Source organism: Ctenocephalides felis, unplaced genomic scaffold (assembly GCF_003426905.1).
Source record: "Ctenocephalides felis isolate EL2017-DRISC unplaced genomic scaffold, ASM342690v1 CF-g0.4_SCAFFOLD_03573, whole genome shotgun sequence".
Lineage (NCBI taxonomy): Eukaryota > Metazoa > Arthropoda > Insecta > Siphonaptera > Pulicidae > Ctenocephalides > Ctenocephalides felis.
The window spans coordinates 2,914,737-2,925,223 of record NW_020539727.1 but is presented as its reverse complement, the minus strand read 5'-3'; the positions used below and the strand labels follow the sequence as shown (position 1 = coordinate 2,925,223).

At 37.4% G+C, this 10,487-nt stretch overlaps 48 non-coding genes across 48 annotated transcripts; all 48 read right to left on the bottom strand.

Annotated features, from left to right (window-relative positions):
* Positions 1-53: 53 nt before the first annotated feature.
* Positions 54-125, bottom strand: Trnae-uuc. The gene has a single exon. It is a non-coding gene; the product is annotated as a tRNA-Glu (tRNA).
* A 93-nt stretch (positions 126-218) lies between these two features.
* Trnae-uuc lies at positions 219-290 on the bottom strand. The gene has a single exon. It is a non-coding gene; the product is annotated as a tRNA-Glu (tRNA).
* Positions 291-547: 257 nt separating this feature from the next.
* Positions 548-619, bottom strand: Trnae-uuc. Its single transcript has one exon. It is a non-coding gene; the product is annotated as a tRNA-Glu (tRNA).
* Positions 620-717: 98 nt separating this feature from the next.
* Trnae-uuc lies at positions 718-789 on the bottom strand. The gene has a single exon. It is a non-coding gene; the product is annotated as a tRNA-Glu (tRNA).
* Positions 790-883: 94 nt separating this feature from the next.
* On the bottom strand, positions 884-955 carry Trnae-uuc. Its single transcript has one exon. It is a non-coding gene; the product is annotated as a tRNA-Glu (tRNA).
* A 93-nt stretch (positions 956-1,048) lies between these two features.
* Trnae-uuc lies at positions 1,049-1,120 on the bottom strand. The gene has a single exon. It is a non-coding gene; the product is annotated as a tRNA-Glu (tRNA).
* A 97-nt stretch (positions 1,121-1,217) lies between these two features.
* Trnae-uuc lies at positions 1,218-1,289 on the bottom strand. Its single transcript has one exon. It is a non-coding gene; the product is annotated as a tRNA-Glu (tRNA).
* Positions 1,290-1,383: 94 nt separating this feature from the next.
* On the bottom strand, positions 1,384-1,455 carry Trnae-uuc. Its single transcript has one exon. It is a non-coding gene; the product is annotated as a tRNA-Glu (tRNA).
* Positions 1,456-1,717: 262 nt separating this feature from the next.
* On the bottom strand, positions 1,718-1,789 carry Trnae-uuc. The gene has a single exon. It is a non-coding gene; the product is annotated as a tRNA-Glu (tRNA).
* Positions 1,790-2,386: 597 nt separating this feature from the next.
* On the bottom strand, positions 2,387-2,458 carry Trnae-uuc. The gene has a single exon. It is a non-coding gene; the product is annotated as a tRNA-Glu (tRNA).
* A 93-nt stretch (positions 2,459-2,551) lies between these two features.
* Trnae-uuc lies at positions 2,552-2,623 on the bottom strand. Its single transcript has one exon. It is a non-coding gene; the product is annotated as a tRNA-Glu (tRNA).
* A 93-nt stretch (positions 2,624-2,716) lies between these two features.
* Positions 2,717-2,788, bottom strand: Trnae-uuc. Its single transcript has one exon. It is a non-coding gene; the product is annotated as a tRNA-Glu (tRNA).
* Positions 2,789-2,880: 92 nt separating this feature from the next.
* Trnae-uuc lies at positions 2,881-2,952 on the bottom strand. The gene has a single exon. It is a non-coding gene; the product is annotated as a tRNA-Glu (tRNA).
* Positions 2,953-3,065: 113 nt separating this feature from the next.
* On the bottom strand, positions 3,066-3,137 carry Trnae-uuc. The gene has a single exon. It is a non-coding gene; the product is annotated as a tRNA-Glu (tRNA).
* Positions 3,138-3,232: 95 nt separating this feature from the next.
* On the bottom strand, positions 3,233-3,304 carry Trnae-uuc. The gene has a single exon. It is a non-coding gene; the product is annotated as a tRNA-Glu (tRNA).
* A 259-nt stretch (positions 3,305-3,563) lies between these two features.
* On the bottom strand, positions 3,564-3,635 carry Trnae-uuc. Its single transcript has one exon. It is a non-coding gene; the product is annotated as a tRNA-Glu (tRNA).
* A 247-nt stretch (positions 3,636-3,882) lies between these two features.
* On the bottom strand, positions 3,883-3,954 carry Trnae-uuc. The gene has a single exon. It is a non-coding gene; the product is annotated as a tRNA-Glu (tRNA).
* Positions 3,955-4,048: 94 nt separating this feature from the next.
* Trnae-uuc lies at positions 4,049-4,120 on the bottom strand. Its single transcript has one exon. It is a non-coding gene; the product is annotated as a tRNA-Glu (tRNA).
* Positions 4,121-4,216: 96 nt separating this feature from the next.
* On the bottom strand, positions 4,217-4,288 carry Trnae-uuc. Its single transcript has one exon. It is a non-coding gene; the product is annotated as a tRNA-Glu (tRNA).
* An 86-nt stretch (positions 4,289-4,374) lies between these two features.
* On the bottom strand, positions 4,375-4,446 carry Trnae-uuc. Its single transcript has one exon. It is a non-coding gene; the product is annotated as a tRNA-Glu (tRNA).
* Positions 4,447-4,701: 255 nt separating this feature from the next.
* On the bottom strand, positions 4,702-4,773 carry Trnae-cuc. The gene has a single exon. It is a non-coding gene; the product is annotated as a tRNA-Glu (tRNA).
* Positions 4,774-4,874: 101 nt separating this feature from the next.
* Trnae-uuc lies at positions 4,875-4,946 on the bottom strand. Its single transcript has one exon. It is a non-coding gene; the product is annotated as a tRNA-Glu (tRNA).
* Positions 4,947-5,205: 259 nt separating this feature from the next.
* Positions 5,206-5,277, bottom strand: Trnae-uuc. Its single transcript has one exon. It is a non-coding gene; the product is annotated as a tRNA-Glu (tRNA).
* A 96-nt stretch (positions 5,278-5,373) lies between these two features.
* Positions 5,374-5,445, bottom strand: Trnae-uuc. The gene has a single exon. It is a non-coding gene; the product is annotated as a tRNA-Glu (tRNA).
* Positions 5,446-5,539: 94 nt separating this feature from the next.
* On the bottom strand, positions 5,540-5,611 carry Trnae-uuc. The gene has a single exon. It is a non-coding gene; the product is annotated as a tRNA-Glu (tRNA).
* A 95-nt stretch (positions 5,612-5,706) lies between these two features.
* On the bottom strand, positions 5,707-5,778 carry Trnae-uuc. The gene has a single exon. It is a non-coding gene; the product is annotated as a tRNA-Glu (tRNA).
* Positions 5,779-6,032: 254 nt separating this feature from the next.
* Positions 6,033-6,104, bottom strand: Trnae-uuc. Its single transcript has one exon. It is a non-coding gene; the product is annotated as a tRNA-Glu (tRNA).
* Positions 6,105-6,363: 259 nt separating this feature from the next.
* On the bottom strand, positions 6,364-6,435 carry Trnae-uuc. The gene has a single exon. It is a non-coding gene; the product is annotated as a tRNA-Glu (tRNA).
* Positions 6,436-6,527: 92 nt separating this feature from the next.
* On the bottom strand, positions 6,528-6,599 carry Trnae-uuc. Its single transcript has one exon. It is a non-coding gene; the product is annotated as a tRNA-Glu (tRNA).
* A 96-nt stretch (positions 6,600-6,695) lies between these two features.
* Trnae-uuc lies at positions 6,696-6,767 on the bottom strand. Its single transcript has one exon. It is a non-coding gene; the product is annotated as a tRNA-Glu (tRNA).
* Positions 6,768-6,864: 97 nt separating this feature from the next.
* Positions 6,865-6,936, bottom strand: Trnae-uuc. The gene has a single exon. It is a non-coding gene; the product is annotated as a tRNA-Glu (tRNA).
* A 93-nt stretch (positions 6,937-7,029) lies between these two features.
* Trnae-uuc lies at positions 7,030-7,101 on the bottom strand. Its single transcript has one exon. It is a non-coding gene; the product is annotated as a tRNA-Glu (tRNA).
* A 247-nt stretch (positions 7,102-7,348) lies between these two features.
* On the bottom strand, positions 7,349-7,420 carry Trnae-uuc. Its single transcript has one exon. It is a non-coding gene; the product is annotated as a tRNA-Glu (tRNA).
* A 93-nt stretch (positions 7,421-7,513) lies between these two features.
* Trnae-cuc lies at positions 7,514-7,585 on the bottom strand. The gene has a single exon. It is a non-coding gene; the product is annotated as a tRNA-Glu (tRNA).
* Positions 7,586-7,680: 95 nt separating this feature from the next.
* Trnae-uuc lies at positions 7,681-7,752 on the bottom strand. Its single transcript has one exon. It is a non-coding gene; the product is annotated as a tRNA-Glu (tRNA).
* A 109-nt stretch (positions 7,753-7,861) lies between these two features.
* Positions 7,862-7,933, bottom strand: Trnae-uuc. The gene has a single exon. It is a non-coding gene; the product is annotated as a tRNA-Glu (tRNA).
* Positions 7,934-8,032: 99 nt separating this feature from the next.
* Positions 8,033-8,104, bottom strand: Trnae-uuc. Its single transcript has one exon. It is a non-coding gene; the product is annotated as a tRNA-Glu (tRNA).
* An 85-nt stretch (positions 8,105-8,189) lies between these two features.
* Positions 8,190-8,261, bottom strand: Trnae-uuc. The gene has a single exon. It is a non-coding gene; the product is annotated as a tRNA-Glu (tRNA).
* Positions 8,262-8,515: 254 nt separating this feature from the next.
* On the bottom strand, positions 8,516-8,587 carry Trnae-uuc. The gene has a single exon. It is a non-coding gene; the product is annotated as a tRNA-Glu (tRNA).
* A 103-nt stretch (positions 8,588-8,690) lies between these two features.
* On the bottom strand, positions 8,691-8,762 carry Trnae-uuc. Its single transcript has one exon. It is a non-coding gene; the product is annotated as a tRNA-Glu (tRNA).
* A 97-nt stretch (positions 8,763-8,859) lies between these two features.
* Positions 8,860-8,931, bottom strand: Trnae-uuc. Its single transcript has one exon. It is a non-coding gene; the product is annotated as a tRNA-Glu (tRNA).
* Positions 8,932-9,025: 94 nt separating this feature from the next.
* Trnae-uuc lies at positions 9,026-9,097 on the bottom strand. Its single transcript has one exon. It is a non-coding gene; the product is annotated as a tRNA-Glu (tRNA).
* A 257-nt stretch (positions 9,098-9,354) lies between these two features.
* Positions 9,355-9,426, bottom strand: Trnae-uuc. Its single transcript has one exon. It is a non-coding gene; the product is annotated as a tRNA-Glu (tRNA).
* Positions 9,427-9,536: 110 nt separating this feature from the next.
* Positions 9,537-9,608, bottom strand: Trnae-uuc. Its single transcript has one exon. It is a non-coding gene; the product is annotated as a tRNA-Glu (tRNA).
* Positions 9,609-9,865: 257 nt separating this feature from the next.
* Positions 9,866-9,937, bottom strand: Trnae-uuc. The gene has a single exon. It is a non-coding gene; the product is annotated as a tRNA-Glu (tRNA).
* Positions 9,938-10,031: 94 nt separating this feature from the next.
* On the bottom strand, positions 10,032-10,101 carry Trnae-cuc. Its single transcript has one exon. It is a non-coding gene; the product is annotated as a tRNA-Glu (tRNA).
* Positions 10,102-10,193: 92 nt separating this feature from the next.
* Positions 10,194-10,265, bottom strand: Trnae-uuc. The gene has a single exon. It is a non-coding gene; the product is annotated as a tRNA-Glu (tRNA).
* Positions 10,266-10,361: 96 nt separating this feature from the next.
* Positions 10,362-10,433, bottom strand: Trnae-uuc. Its single transcript has one exon. It is a non-coding gene; the product is annotated as a tRNA-Glu (tRNA).
* Between the last annotated feature and the right edge of the window lie 54 nt (positions 10,434-10,487).

The window sequence follows — 10,487 nt, the reverse complement described above, 5'->3', positions numbered from 1 at the left end:
TTTTAATTAAATGTTTAATACCAATTGCATAAAATGTTAAATATACGAAGTTATTCCCATACCGGGAATCGAACCCGAGCCTCCTGGGTGAAAGCCAGGTATCCTAGCCACTAGACCATATGGGATATATGAACACGCTATATATCTTTTTTTGCTGCGAGGAACTTTTAATTAAATGTTTAATACCAATTGCATAAAATGTTAAATATACGAAGTTATTCCCATACCGGGAATCGAACCCGAGCCTCCTGGGTGAAAGCCAGGTATCCTAGCCACTAGACCATATGGGATATATGAAACACTATATATATCTTTTTTTGCTGCGAGGAACTTTTAATTAAATGTTTAATACCAATTGCATAAAATGTTAAATATACGAAGTTATTCCCATACCGGGAATCGAACCCGAGCCTCCTGGGTGAAAGCCAGGTATCCTAGCCACTAGACCATATAGGATATATGAACACGCTATATCTTTTTTTGCTGCGAGGAACTTTTAATTAAATGTTTAATACCAATTGCATAAAATGTTAAATATACGAAGTTATTCCCATACCGGGAATCGAACCCGAGCCTCCTGGGTGAAAGCCAGGTATCCTAGCCACTAGACCATATGGGATATACGAACACTCTATATATATATATTTTTTTTTGCTGCGAGGAACTTTTAATTAAATGTTTAATACCAATTGCATAAAATGTTAATATACGAAGTTATTCCCATACCGGGAATCGAACCCGAGCCTCCTGGGTGAAAGCCAGGTATCCTAGCCACTAGACCATATGGGATATATGAACACGCTATATATATCTTTTTTGCTGCGAGGAACTTTTAATTAAATGTTTAATACCAATTGCATAAAATGTTAAATATACGAAGTTATTCCCATACCGGGAATCGAACCCGAGCCTCCTGGGTGAAAGCCAGGTATCCTAGCCACTAGACCATATGGGATATATGAATGCACTATATATATCTTTTTTTGCTGCGAGGAACTTTTAATTAACGTTTAATACCAATTGCATAAAATGTTAATATACGAAGTTATTCCCATACCGGGAATCGAACCCGAGCCTCCTGGGTGAAAGCCAGGTATCCTAGCCACTAGACCATATGGGATATATGAAACGCACTATATATATATCTTTTTTTGCTGGAGGAACTTTTAATTAAATGTTTAATACCAATTGCATAAAATGTTAAATATACGAAGTTATTCCCATACCGGGAATCGAACCCGAGCCTCCTGGGTGAAAGCCAGGTATCCTAGCCACTAGACCATATGGGATATATGAATGCACTATATATCTTTTTTTTTGCTGCGAGGAACTTTTAATTAAATGTTTAATACCAATTGCATAAATGTTAAATATACGAAGTTATTCCCATACCGGGAATCGAACCCGAGCCTCCTGGGTGAAAGCCAGGTATCCTAGCCACTAGACCATATGGGATATATGAATGCACTATATATATATCTTTTTTTGCTGGGAGGAACTTTTAATTAAATGTTTAATACCAATTGCATAAAATGTTAAATATACGAAGTTATTCCCATACCGGGAATCGAACCCGAGCCTCCTGGGTGAAGCCAGGTATCCTAGCCACTAGACCATATGGGATATTAATGCACTATATATATATTTTTTTTGCTGCGAGGAACTTTTAATTAAATGTTTAATACCAATTGCATAAAATGTTAAATATACGAAGTTATTCCCATACCGGGAATCGAACCCGAGCCTCCTGGGTGAAAGCCAGGTATCCTAGCCACTAGACCATATGGGATATATGAATGCACATATATATCTTTTTTTGCTGCGAGGAACTTTTAATTAAATGTTTAATACCAATTGCATAAAATGTTAAATATACGAAGTTATTCCCATACCGGAATCGAACCCGAGCCTCCTGGGTGAAAGCCAGGTATCCTAGCCACTAGACCATATGGGATATATGAACACGCTATATATATCTTTTTTTGCTGCGAGGAACTTTTAATTAAATGTTTAATACCAATTGCATAAAATGTTAAATATACGAAGTTATTCCCATACCGGGAATCGAACCCGAGCCTCCTGGGTGAAGCCAGTATCCTATCCTAGCCACTAGACCATATGGGATATATGAATGCACTATATATATATATCTTTTTTTGCTGCGAGGAACTTTTAATAAATGTTTAATACCAATTGCATAAAATGTTAAATATACGAAGTTATTCCCATACCGGGAATCGAACCCGAGCCTCCTGGTGTGAAAGCCAGGTATCCTAGCCACTAGACCATATGGGATATAAATGAATACGCTATCTTTTTTTGCTGCGAGGAATTTTTAATTAAATGTTTAATACCAATTGCATAAAATGTTAAATATACGAAGTTATTCCCATACCGGGAATCGAACCCGAGCCTCCTGGGTGAAAGCCAGGTATCCTAGCCACTAGACCATATGGGATATATGAACACGCTATATATCTTTTTTTGCTGCGAGGAACTTTTAATTAAATGTTTAATACCAATTGCATAAAATGTTAAATATACGAAGTTATTCCCATACCGGGAATCGAACCCGAGCCTCCTGGGTGAAAGCCAGGTATCCTAGCCACTAGACCATATGGGATATATGAACACGCTATATATCTTTTTTTGCTGCGAGGAACTTTTAATTAAATGTTTAATACCAATTGCATAAAATGTTAAATATACGAAGTTATTCCCATACCGGGAATCGAACCCGAGCCTCCTGGGTGAAAGCCAGGTATCCTAGCCACTAGACCATATGGGATATATGAAGCACTATATATCTTTTTTTGCTGCGAGGAACTTTTAATTAAATGTTTAATACCAATTGCATAAAATGTTAAATATACGAAGTTATTCCCATACCGGGAATCGAACCCGAGCCTCCTGGGTGAAAGCCAGGTATCCTAGCCACTAGACCATATGGGATATATGAACACGCTATATATATATATATATATATATATATCTTTTTTTGCTGCGAGGAACTTTTAATTAAATGTTTAATACCAATTGCATAAAATGTTAAATATACGAAGTTATTCCCATACCGGGAATCGAACCCGAGCCTCCTGGGTGAAAGCCAGGTATCCTAGCCACTAGACCATATGGGATATATGAATACGCTATATATATCTTTTTTTGCTGCGAGGAACTTTTAATTAAATGTTTAATACCAATTGCATAAAATGTTAAATATACGAAGTTATTCCCATACCGGGAATCGAACCCGAGCCTCCTGGGTGAAAGCCAGGTATCCTAGCCACTAGACCATATGGGATATATGAATACGCTATATATATCTTTTTTTGCTGCGAGGAACTTTGAATTAAATGTTTAATACCAATTGCATAAATGTTAAATATACGAAGTTATTCCCATACCGGAATCGAACCCGAGCCTCCTGGGTGAAAGCCAGGTATCCTAGCCACTAGACCATATGGGATATATGACACGCTATATATATCTTTTTTTGCTGCGAGGAACTTTTAATTAAATGTTTAATACCAATTGCATAAAATGTTAAATATACGAAGTTATTCCCATACCGGGAATCGAACCCGAGCCTCCTGGGTGAAAGCCAGGTATCCTAGCCACTAGACCATATGGGATATATGAATACGCTATATCTTTTTTTGCTGCGAGGAACTTTTAATTAAATGTTGAATACCAATTGCATAAAATGTAAAACATACGAAGATATTCCCATAATGGGAATCGAACCCGAGCCTCCTGGGTGAAAGCCAGGTATCCTAGCCACTAGACCATATGGGATATATGAACGCTATATATATCTTTTTTTTGCTGCGAGGAACTTTTAATAAATGTTAATACCAATTGCATAAATATATAAAGTTATTCCCATACCGGGAATCGAACCCGAGCCTCCTGGGTGAAAGCCAGGTATCCTAGCCACTAGACCATATGGGATATATGAATGCACTATATATATCTTTTTTTGCTGCGAGGAACTTTTAATTAAATGTTTAATACCAATTGCATAAATGTTAAATATACGAAGTTATTCCCATACCGGGAATCGAACCCGAGCCTCCTGGGTGAAAGCCAGGTATCCTAGCCACTAGACCATATGGGATATATGAATGCGCTATATATATCTTTTTTTTGCTGCGAGGAACTTTTAATTAAATGTTTAATACCAATTGCATAAAATGTTAAATATACGAAGTTATTCCCATACCGGGAATCGAACCCGAGCCTCCTGGGTGAAAGCCAGGTATCCTAGCCACTAGACCATATGGGATATATGAACACGCTATATATATCTTTTTTTGCTGCGAGGAACTTTTATAACGTAATTTTTTACCAATTGCAAAATATATAAAGTTATTCCCATACCGGGAATCGAACCCGAGCCTCCTGGGTGAAAGCCAGGTATCCTAGCCACTAGACCATATGGGATATATGAACACGCTATATATCTTTTTTTGCTGCGAGGAACTTTTAATTAAATGTTTAATACCAATTGCATAAAATGTTAAATATACGAAGTTATTCCCATACCGGGAATCGAACCCGAGCCTCCTGGGTGAAGCCAGGTATCCTAGCCACTAGACCATATGGGATATATGAACACGCTATATATCTTTTTTTGCTGCGAGGAACTTTAATTAAATTTTAATACCAATTGCATAAAATGTTAAATATACGAAGTTATTCCCATACCGGGAATCGAACCCGAGCCTCCTGGGTGAGAGCCAGGTATCCTAGCCACTAGACCATATGGATATATGAACACGCTATATATATATATATATGCTTTTTTTCTGCGAGGAACTTTAATTAAATGTTTTATACCAATTGCATAAAATGTTAAATATACGAAGTTATTCCCATACCGGGAATCGAACCCGAGCCTCCTGGGTGAAAGCCAGGTATCCTAGCCACTAGACCATATGGGATATATGAACACGCTATATATATCTTTTTTTGCTGCGAGGAACTTTAATTAAATGTTTAATACCAATTGCATAAAATGTTAAATATACGAAGTTATTCCCATACCGGGAATCGAACCCGAGCCTCCTGGGTGAAGCCAGGTATCCTAGCCACTAGACCATATGGGATATATGAATGCACTATATATATCTTTTTTTGCTGCGAGGAACTTTTAATTAAATGTTTAATACCAATTGCATAAAATGTTAATATACGAAGTTATTCCCATACCGGGAATCGAACCCGAGCCTCCTGGGTGAAAGCCAGGTATCCTAGCCACTAGACCATATGGGATATATGAAACGCTATATATATATCTTTTTTTGCTGCGAGGAACTTTGAATTAAATGTTTAATACCATTAAATACCAATTGCATAAATATAAAGTTATTCCCATACCGGGAATCGAACCCGAGCCTCCTGGGTGAAAGCCAGGTATCCTAGCCACTAGACCATATGGGATATATGAATACGCTATATATATCTTTTTTGCTGCGAGGAACTTTTAATTAAATGTTTAATACCAATTGCATAAAATGTTAAATATACGAAGTTATTCCCATACCGGGAATCGAACCCGAGCCTCCTGGGTGAAAGCCAGGTATCCTAGCCACTAGACCATATGGGATATATGAATGCACTATATATATCTTTTTTTGCTGCGAGGAACTTTTAATTAAATGTTTAATACCAATTGCATAAAATGTTAAATATACGAAGTTATTCCCATACCGGGAATCGAACCCGAGCCTCCTGGGTGAAAGCCAGGTATCCTAGCCACTAGACCATATGGGATATATGAACACGCTATATATATCTTTTTTTGCTGCGAGGAACTTTTAATTAAATGTTTAATACCAATTGCAAAATATATACGAAGTTATTCCCATACCGGAATCGAACCCGAGCCTCCTGGGTGAAAGCCAGGTATCCTAGCCACTAGACCATATGGGATATATGAACACGCATATATATATCTTTTTTTGCTGCGAGGAACTTTTAATTAAATGTTTAATACCAATTGCATAAAATGTTAATATACGAAGTTATTCCCATACCGGGAATCGAACCCGAGCCTCCTGGGTGAAAGCCAGGTATCCTAGCCACTAGACCATATGGGATATATGAACACGCTATATATATCTTTTTTTGCTGCGAGGAACTTTTAATTAAATGTTTAATACCAATTGCATAAAATGTTAAATATACGAAGTTATTCCCATACCGGAATCGAACCCGAGCCTCCTGGGTGAAAGCCAGGTATCCTAGCCACTAGACCATATGGGATATATGAACACGCTATATATCTTTTTTTGCTGCGAGGAACTTTTAATTAAATGTTTAATACCAATTGCATAAAATGTTAAATATACGAAGTTATTCCCATACCGGGAATCGAACCCGAGCCTCCTGGGTGAAAGCCAGGTATCCTAGCCACTAGACCATATGGGATATATGAACACGCTATATATCTTTTTTTGCTGCGAGGAACTTTAATTAAATGTTTAATACCAATTGCATAAAATGTTAAATATACGAAGTTATTCCCATACCGGGAATCGAACCCGAGCCTCCTGGGTGAAAGCCAGGTATCCTAGCCACTAGACCATATGGGATATATGAACACGCTATATATATATTCTTTTTTTGCTGCGAGGAACTTTTAATTAAATGTTTAATACCAATTGCATAAAATGTTAAATACGAAGTTATTCCCATACCGGGAATCGAACCCGAGCCTCCTGGGTGAAAGCCAGGTATCCTAGCCACTAGACCATATGGGATATATGAACACGCTATATATATATCTTTTTTTGCTGCGAGGAACTTTGAATTAAATGTTTAATACCAATTGCATAAAATGTTAAACATACGAAGATATTCCCATACCGGGAATCGAACCCGAGCCTCCTGGGTGAAAGCCAGGTATCCTAGCCACTAGACCATATGGGATATATGAACACGCTATATATCTTTTTTTGCTGCGAGGAACTTTTAATTAAATGTTTAATACCAATTGCATAAAATGTTAAATATACGAAGTTATTCCCATACCGGGAATCGAACCCGAGCCTCCTGGGTGAAAGCCAGGTATCCTAGCCACTAGACCATATGGGATATATAAATACGCTATATATATCTTTTTTTGCTGCGAGGAACTTTTAATTAAATGTTTAATACCAATTGCATAAAATGTTAAATATACGAAGTTATTCCCATACCGGGAATCGAACCCGAGCCTCCTGGGTGAAAGCCAGATATCCTAGCCACTAGACCATATAGGATATATGAACACGCTATATATATCTTTTTTGCTGTGAGGAACTTTTAATAACGTTAATACCAATTGCAAAATAAATAGTTATTCCCATACCGGGAATCGAACCCGAGCCTCCTGGGTGAAAGCCAGGTATCCTAGCCACTAGACCATATGGGATATATGAACACGCTATATATCTTTTTTTGCTGCGAGGAACTTTTAATTAAATGTTTAATACCAATTGCATAAAATGTTAAATATACGAAGTTATTCCCATACCGGGAATCGAACCCGAGCCTCCTGGGTGAGAGCCAGGTATCCTAGCCACTAGACCATATGGGATATATGAATGCACTATATATATCTTTTTTTGCTGCGAGGAACTTTTAATTAAATGTTTAATACCAATTGCATAAAATGTTAAATATACGAAGTTATTCCCATACCGGGAATCGAACCCGAGCCTCCTGGGTGAAAGCCAGGTATCCTAGCCACTAGACCATATGGGATATATGAATACGCTATATATATATATATATATATATCTTTTTTTGCTGCGAGGAACTTTGAATTAAATGTTTAATACCAATTGCATAAAATGTTAAACATACGAAGATATTCCCATACCGGGAATCGAACCCGAGCCTCCTGGGTGAAAGCCAGGTATCCTAGCCACTAGACCATATGGGATATATGAACACGCTATATATATATATCTTTTTTTGCTGCGAGGAACTTTGAATTAAATGTTTAATACCAATTGCATAAAATGTTAAATATACGAAGTTATTCCCATACCGGGAATCGAACCCGAGCCTCCTGGGTGAAAGCCAGGTATCCTAGCCACTAGACCATATGGGATATATGAATACGCTATATATATATCTTTTTTTGCTGCGAGGAACTTTTAATAACGTTAATACCAATTGCAAAATATATAAAGTTATTCCCATACCGGGAATCGAACCCGAGCCTCCTGGGTGAAAGCCAGGTATCCTAGCCACTAGACCATATGGGATATATGAACACGCTATATATCTTTTTTTGCTGCGAGGAACTTTTAATTAAATGTTTAATACCAATTGCATAAAATGTTAAATATACGAAGTTATTCCCATACCGGGAATCGAACCCGAGCCTCCTGGGTGAGAGCCAGGTATCCTAACTAGCCATATGGGATATATGATGCACTATATATATCTTTTTTGCTGCGAGGAACTTTTAATTAAATGTTTAATACCAATTGCATAAAATGTTAAATATACGAAGTTATTCCCATACCGGGAATCGAACCCGAGCCTCCTGGGTGAAAGCCAGGTATCCTAGCCACTAGACCATATGGGATATATGAACACGCTATATATATATATATATCTTTTTTTGCTGCGAGGAACTTTTAATTAAATGTTTAATACCAATTGCATAAAATGTTAAATATACGAAGTTATTCCCATACCGGGAATCGAACCCGAGCCTCCTGGGTGAAAGCCAGGTATCCTAGCCACTAGACCATATGGGATATATGAACCGCTATATATATATCTTTTTTTGCTGCGAGGAACTTTTAATTAAATGTTTAATACCAATTGCATAAAATGTTTAAACATACGAAGATATTCCCATACCGGGAATCGAACCCGAGCCTCCTGGGTGAAAGCCAGGTATCCTAGCCACTAGACCATATGGGATATATGATACGCTATATATATATATATATATATTTTTTTTTGCTGCGAGGAACTTTTAATACGTTAATACCAATTGCAAAAATATATAAAGTTATTCCCATACCGGGAATCGAACCCGAGCCTCCTGGGTGAAAGCCAGGTATCCTAGCCACTAGACCATATGGGATATATGAACACGCTATATATCTTTTTTTTGCTGCGAGGAACTTTTAATTAAATGTTTAATACCAATTGCATAAATGTTAAATATACGAAGTTATTCCCATACCGGAATCGAACCCGAGCCTCCTGGGTGAAAGCCAGGTATCCTAGCCACTAGACCATATGGGATATATGAATGCACTATATATATCTTTTTTTGCTGCGAGGAACTTTTAATTAATGTTTAATACCAATTGCATAAAATGTTAATATACGAAGTTATTCCCATACCGGGAATCGAACCCGAGCCTCCTGGGTGAAAGCCAGGTATCCTAGCCACTAGACCATATGGGATATATGAATACGCTATATATATATATATATATATTATTCTTTTTTGCTGCGAGGAACTTTGAATTAAATGTTTAATACCAATTGCATAAAATGTTAAACATACGAAGATATTCCCATACCGGGAATCGAACCCGAGCCTCCTGGGTGAAAGCCAGGTATCCTAGCCACTAGACCATATGGGATATATGAACACGCTATATATATATATATCTTTTTTTGCTGCGAGGAACTTTGAATTAAATGTTTAATACCAATTGCATAAAATGTTAAACATACGAAGATATTCCCATACCGGAATCGAACCCGAGCCTCCTGGGTGAAAGCCAGGTATCCTAGCCACTAGACCATATGGGATATATGAATACGCTATATATATCTTTTTTTGCTGCGAGGAACTTTTAATTAACGTTTAATACCAATTGCATAAAATATAAAGTTATTCCCATACCGGGAATCGAACCCGAGCCTCCTGGGTGAAAGCCAGGTATCCTAGCCACTAGACCATATGGGATATATGAACACGCTATATATCTTTTTTTGCTGCGAGGAACTTTTAATAATTAATGTTTAATACCAATTGCATAAATGTTAAATATACGAAGTTATTCCCATACCGGGTCGAACCCGAGCCTCCTGGGTGAGAGCCAGGTATCCTAGCCACTAGACCATATGGGATATATGAATGCACTATATATCTTTTTTTGCTGCGAGGAACTTTTAATTAAATGTTTAATACCAATTGCATAAATGTTAAATATACGAAGTTATTCCCATACCGGGAATCGAACCCGAGCCTCCTGGGTGAAAGCCAGGTATCCTAGCCACTAGACCATATGGGATATATGAACACGCTATATATATCTTTTTTTGCTGCGAGGAAACTTTGAATTAAATGTTTAATACCAATAGCATAAAATGTTAAACATACGAAGATATTCCCATACCGGGAATCGAACCCGAGCCTCCTGGGTGAAAGCCAGGTATCCTAGCCACTAGACCATATGGGATATATGAACACGCTATATATATATATCTTTTTTTGCTGCGAGGAACTTTGAATT